The sequence below is a fragment of the Mus caroli genome, chromosome 19 (genome assembly GCF_900094665.2).
Source record: "Mus caroli chromosome 19, CAROLI_EIJ_v1.1, whole genome shotgun sequence".
Taxonomy (NCBI): Eukaryota; Metazoa; Chordata; class Mammalia; order Rodentia; family Muridae; genus Mus; species Mus caroli.
Window position 1 is genome coordinate 17,691,374 of NC_034588.1, and position 6,397 is coordinate 17,697,770.

A 6,397-nucleotide genomic window follows, 5' to 3' on the forward strand; every position below is an offset into this window, starting at 1 on the left:
GAGGGAGGGAGGGAGGGAGGAAGGAAGGAAAGAAAGAAAGAAGGAAGGAAAGAAGGAAGGAAAGAAGGAAGAAAGATAGTATCTGCTGTTTCCTCTGAACTTTACACACTAAGATTATGCTTGCATTGTACTTTTAAAAAATTATTTATTGTTTTACTTTACATGCATTGGTGTTTTGTCTATATGCACGTCTGTGTGAGGGTGTCAGCTCTACTGGAATGGAATTACAGACTGTTGTGGGCTGCCATGTGGGTGCTGGGAATTGAAGCTGAGTCCATCTGGAAAAGCAGCCAGAGCTCTTACCTGCTGAGCCACTTCTCCAGCCCGCACTGTACTCTCATACTTTGTCCTTCTGTCTCCTCTTTTCTTCACCTGGCTTTCAGGTAATTATATATGTCATGTTTATAAAAATCAACAAATGATTTTTCAGTAAACTACTTTCCAAGCGAGCATAATGGCCTGAGTTTGATACCCAGAAGCTAAATTTTCAAACCTGTCATAAAGGCATGTGTTACCTATTAGTGGAGACATAGAGATGGATGGATCCCTGAGGCTTATTGAGCACTGGTTCTGTCTGATTGGTGAATTCTGAGCCAATCAAGAGACTCTGTCTCAAAAAAAAAACAAAAAACAAAAAACAAAAAAAAGAATGTCACACATAACCTTTACCTCTCACCACTATAAATATGTATACACAATAAACACACACACCACAAACACACACACACATGTACACACATACAGACACACATACACCCCCCCCACACACACACACCAATCAATCAGTAGACCAAAAATGATAGCTCGTTAGAAATGGGGAGTCTGAAACAGCAGGATTCCCATGAGTTCAAGGTCAGCCTAGGTTACACAGTGGCTACTTTAAAAAGAAAAAAAGAAAAAGAAAAAAAAAGGAAGTCAAAGAAAAAGAAAAAAAATAGAAAGGAAAAATAGTAGAAAGTCAATGAAGATACTCTCTTAAGTTTAGCAATATTATGACACATACTGAAAACTCAATGCCAATTTCAAGGAAGCCAATGTGACTTTAAATACTATAGTCATTTAATGTAAATGCTTAAGAAAAAACAAATTGATATTTTTGATATATGCTGCATGTATATGTCAAAAATAAAAGTCAACTAATTTACTAGTAATTAATATGACTGACATAATGGAAAATTAATCCTGACAGATGCAAGCTAGCTTCTCAGCATCATATTTATGTTGTCAACTAAGAAGGGAAAAGATAATTACATAAACTCAAGTAATTTCCATTTTTATCTATTTTTATTTATACTAACCTTGGTAACAGGAATGTTGGAGCATTCCCACACATTGATAGCCTTATGAAATGAAAACATCCAAGTATTTAAAATAGAATTAACAATGTAGAAGAGACACATATTCTTCTCTTGTTTAGCTGTTGTTTCCTAGGGCATAAAGCAAGTTGAAATGCTTTATGTATTTGAGTTTGGGATGTAGTAGAAAATTCATAATACCAAAGCTGAGCCCAGTACTTATTATGGCAGAATTAAGGCAAAAACCGTGTTTAAAATAATACTTCCCAAAATAGTTTCCAGCTATAATGTGAAGGCAGGAAACTCTAAAATGAAAAAAGGGGAAAGGATTAGTCATGTGGAACGGGATATCCTGAGAACAGCACTAGAACTTTTGCCAGGACACAATCATTGCCTGGTACTGTCAAGCGGATTTATGAAAATAAAGACCATATGAAGGATGTTAGGATGTTCCCACTGACCCTCAGGGACAACCAGGGGTTAAACAGGCCATGTGAGTGAACCACAGCCCCAGCTCCAATGCTATGACTCACCAGCCTTGCTGCTTCTTGAAGGCAATGAGTCACCAGCCTCACCTACTCACAAACAGCTAGAACATAGAACACAGGAGGAAAAGACAAGCAAAGACTTAAGAGCAGCCCACATGGAACACTTTTTCACTGCATATTCATTTCATTTCCTCTAAGGTAAAACCTGGCAAGGAAACAAAGTTGTGGGGGAAAAGAAATTGGCTTTAGGGAAGGGCTTCTAGACTATTGTCAAGCTCTCTTTGAGCCTTGTGGCTGCTTTGGAAGATGGGGTGCATATAGAACTACAAAGAACATAACACTGATCCCCAACTCCCCACAGGCTCCTCTCACCCACGGTTTGTAGCTGATGAAAATCACTGTTTCCATTTCTAACATTCCAAGATAAAGTAGCTTTGAGAACTGGCATTCCAAACGTTTTTTTCCCTTGCCTTCTAAATATGTCAAATACAAGGCAAATATTCCCTCTCTAATTCTTGTGCTATTTCTTCTTCTTCTCACCCCTCACAGAATTAATTAGTGATGCTATTATTAATATTGTTGTAGTTCAGTTTTATTAACATCACATAACAGAAAATAAACATTTTCTTAACCTAATAGAGAGGTTACAAGTACAGCTAATAGGCTGGTAGGGTCTTTTCTTTTCCCAACCTCACTTAAGAAAAAACACAGCTGACTTGCATGCAAACAAGTTAAAGAAAACTTCATTTTTAAACAAATATGAAGGAGAACGAGTACTTTTCAAAAGAAGTCTGCCAAATGGCCCTTTCATAAATTCTCTTCTTTTCTGAATATGGATTCAACAAAAGAGAATGAATGAAAACTGCCTTGTCCCCAGCAAATGAGTCAGGGTTCTAGATTTGAATGCAGATACTGTTAATAAGAGTATATTCATTTTGTAAAAGCTCACTTTTCCAGATAACAGAGGTAATACAGTCCCAGGCCTATAGGACAGACGACAGGTAAAGCAGGTTCTCTTGAGTATGTTTGAACCTGATCATATGCCTTCCCTCTAGTGTTGTCTCAAAATAGGCCACATTCACAGTGTGTGATGACCACAACCACCCAGTGTCTCAGGCCTGAGCATCAGTCTCATTGACAAATTAGCATCAGCAACCTTGAGAATTTTCAAACAAGATGAGTTTTGGGATTTTTTTAATCTGATTTTATTAGGTGTTTTTTGTTTGTTTGTTTGTCTTGTTTTCTGGAACCTAACATTTGTTGTGACATAAAGCAAGAAAATTAATAATAGTAGTAATAATAATATAAGAAGAAGAAGCATAAGTTCATTTCTTTTGAAATTATTATGGTCCTTAGTTCATAATATTTAATGTATTTTTAATTTCATTCGTATTTCAAATGAGTGTTATATTTCTTTCATCCTAATCACATAAATCAAATTACTACCAAATAAAATTAACTAACACAGTTGTTCTAAAATCTTCTCTCTTTCTATCTCTGCACATTTCCTATTTCAGATAAAAAATAAAAGGAATATCTGAGAATATAACAACTTTGACAGTTGAGAAGACATAGAAGACATCTGTCTTCTATAGGGAAGCTTAGGAGTTGCCAGTAAGTGCCATGATGCTTTGGTTATTAGTGCTTACAAACCAAGACCAGGCTAGGATCTGTGACATTTGGGTGTCCTTTTATTCATGGATGTGTTATCAACTTTCCCCATGTACAATTTGACTTTGTCACTTGCAGTGCTAGGATAAATTGTATTCTGATAAATTCCCAGGAATTTTGGGTGTAGAAAAGTAAGATTTGTATTAAGGTCAAAAAGGTCAAGTTTGGCTTTTTGGTTCTCCAAGAGCAAAACTGTTATTCAAAGCCAAAATTGTGGAATTCCAACTTTCTTATTGGTGACTTAAGTTTCATAAATTCTGCATATAAATTCTTCAGTAACATTTAATAATCTGTTCCTTTAAAGTTTTTCTCCATAATATTCCAATCTACTTGCCACAGAATCTTTGATGAAAAATGAACAAACACATGAACTCAAGGCAGACAGCATTTGTTTGATCAACAGATTTTTAATTAAAAACATTTCAACTAGCATATATTAATGTTACAAAACGATGAGCATCACAAGGCATGATCTCATGTGTGATGCTTAAACTTTCTACCCACAGTCCTCTCTTGTACCCAGTTCTCATGCAATTTCATTTCCTCCTCCAAACAGGCCCTTTCTAGTTTCAGGTCTACATGTATACATTTCAAGAGATAATCTGTTCACAGAGATAAAATATGTGATACTCATACAAAGTACTGCTCAAAATTAAAATGGCTGTTAAGTTAGACATTGATTATAGCACTTGATTAACTGAGGTAAGGCTATTGTTTTGAGTTTGAGGCTGACCTGGGCTATATAGCACAATTGTATCAAACCAAGGAAAAACACAAATTAATCTATCTTAAGTACATATTGCCATTGGAAGTACACCAATATGAAAGAAATACAAGTATAGGATCCAGAATTTCAACAGTATGGTTTCTGCAGAGAGTAAAGAATACAAGGAATGTTAGGGTGTGAGGGGCCAGGTTCCTATTGGAGAAGTAAAACGATTGGCTGTGAGACTGTGATGATGTATATACATCAGACATTTGGCAAAATACAGAACATGAAAAGTGTCTCTAACTGAAGTGGGACTGACAGCCCATGATAATGTACTAACACTGGTTCACAAATGCAGCAAACACACCAATGCAGGATATCTGTAAGAGGAGAGACCAGGGGCAAGGCAATGAATGAGCACATTCTCTGTATTTTCTTCTCAAGTTTTCTAGAAAGCTCAGTTTTCTTCAAAACCTGTAGTCTACTAAAGAAAAAAAATTAAGTTGGCTGTATTATTCTTAAGATATATTAGTGCCATATAATTACCAATGTAATAATTAAAAGTCGTTTTAAAGCCCACAGCTTAAAAAGTCATGCATTTATTTTATAAGACACACTGTCAGCTCTGCTGGTTCATGTTGCAAAAAGAATTGGACTTCCAAGGTTAAAGAATAATGTGTATTAAAAGATTAAAAAGTAATTTAAAATATTTTCATCCAAAATGATTTTTATAGTAAACTAGACCCTACATTAATCCATACCAAAATAAACATCTAGGTGGATTTAAGACTGAGACATGTAATAAATATGAACATTATATATTATTAAGAAGCATAAATTTGGGGTGGGAAGAATAGAAAAGATATAAACATTTTATAGAAATATGCAAACAAACAAAATTAGTTAATTCTCTCTAAACTGCCACTATTTTTCATTCACTAACAAAGGGGTAATAAAGACAACAGTCCAAGATCTCTTAGGAATTGATAATGACTAAAACAACAAATCAAAGAACAAACATGAACAAAATATAAATATTCAGAAATGCAAATTCAGATGCTGAAGTAAACAAAATTATTACAATTTAAAGTAGTGAAGGAAATACTGTTCAAAAATATGATCACATCCTTAGGGCTAGAGAGCTGGCTTTGCTGTTAACAGTTTCAGCTCATGTTGTAGACAATCCAGGTTTGGTTCCCAGAACCCATATCAGAAGTATGTCCTTCAAAATACAGAGGACTGGAATCTTCTGGCATCCACTGACACTTGAAAGTACATGCATATACTTGGCCACATGAACATACACATAAAAATCATACACATTTTTAGAAAGAAGTGAGAGGAAGAGAAATAACAAAGACTCCAGACCAGTGAAAATCCAAGAAGCTCTATACAATTTTTATAACAAGTCAGTTAAGATTTCTCTTTAAAATGTAGCTGAACTATCAAGCTGTCTAAAGCCATAAATGCATTTATTCTGTAGCACTGAAGAAAAATGTTCTATACATTGCCCATGTTTGTTTCCTTTTGGAAACCTCTATAAAATAAAACCAACAGGAGAGGGTAGTTGAGAGGCATGGGTGCTAAAAGAAAAACATACTGGGAAATCACAACAAGCATCAGGAAGACTCAACAGTCTTCTGAGTGTGAACCAGGCTTCAGTTCTGCCTTCTACGATGCTCATTCGCTCATTAGAATGTCACTGACTGCAGAGAGTTTGGAATGTAGCAAATCCAGAGCCAAATTGTCATAGGTCATCTTTGGAGTCCTCTTAATAGTCATTTCTTGCCCTCCTCTGTGTCTGACCGAACCACTTCATGACCATTAGATAAGTCATTTGCAATGTACAAACAATGTACTAGTTTCTGACCAACCAAAGGCTAAAAAAGTAGACTGAGAGACTGAGGCCTACAACAGAGGTCTCCCTGCTTAACCTGCCTTCTTAAAATTTGTACCTGAGTTGGGTTTGGCCTAATGCTACTTGTGTTATAATGTCAATTTTGGTCTCCAAAACTGTTTACAGGAGTGTCTGCATGTGAGACATGAGAGACCCTGCCCCCAGTTGGTTCTGCTTGGTAAGTAAAGATGCAAGCAGACAATGGCTAGATAGGACAGACAGAAGCAGGACTTTTAGGATTCCTGGGATTGGGAATTAGAAGAGGAAGAAATAGAAACACCAGGAGGGGCATAGGACAGAGCAGCCACATAAGAATTCAGGTAAGTGGCCCTAGTGG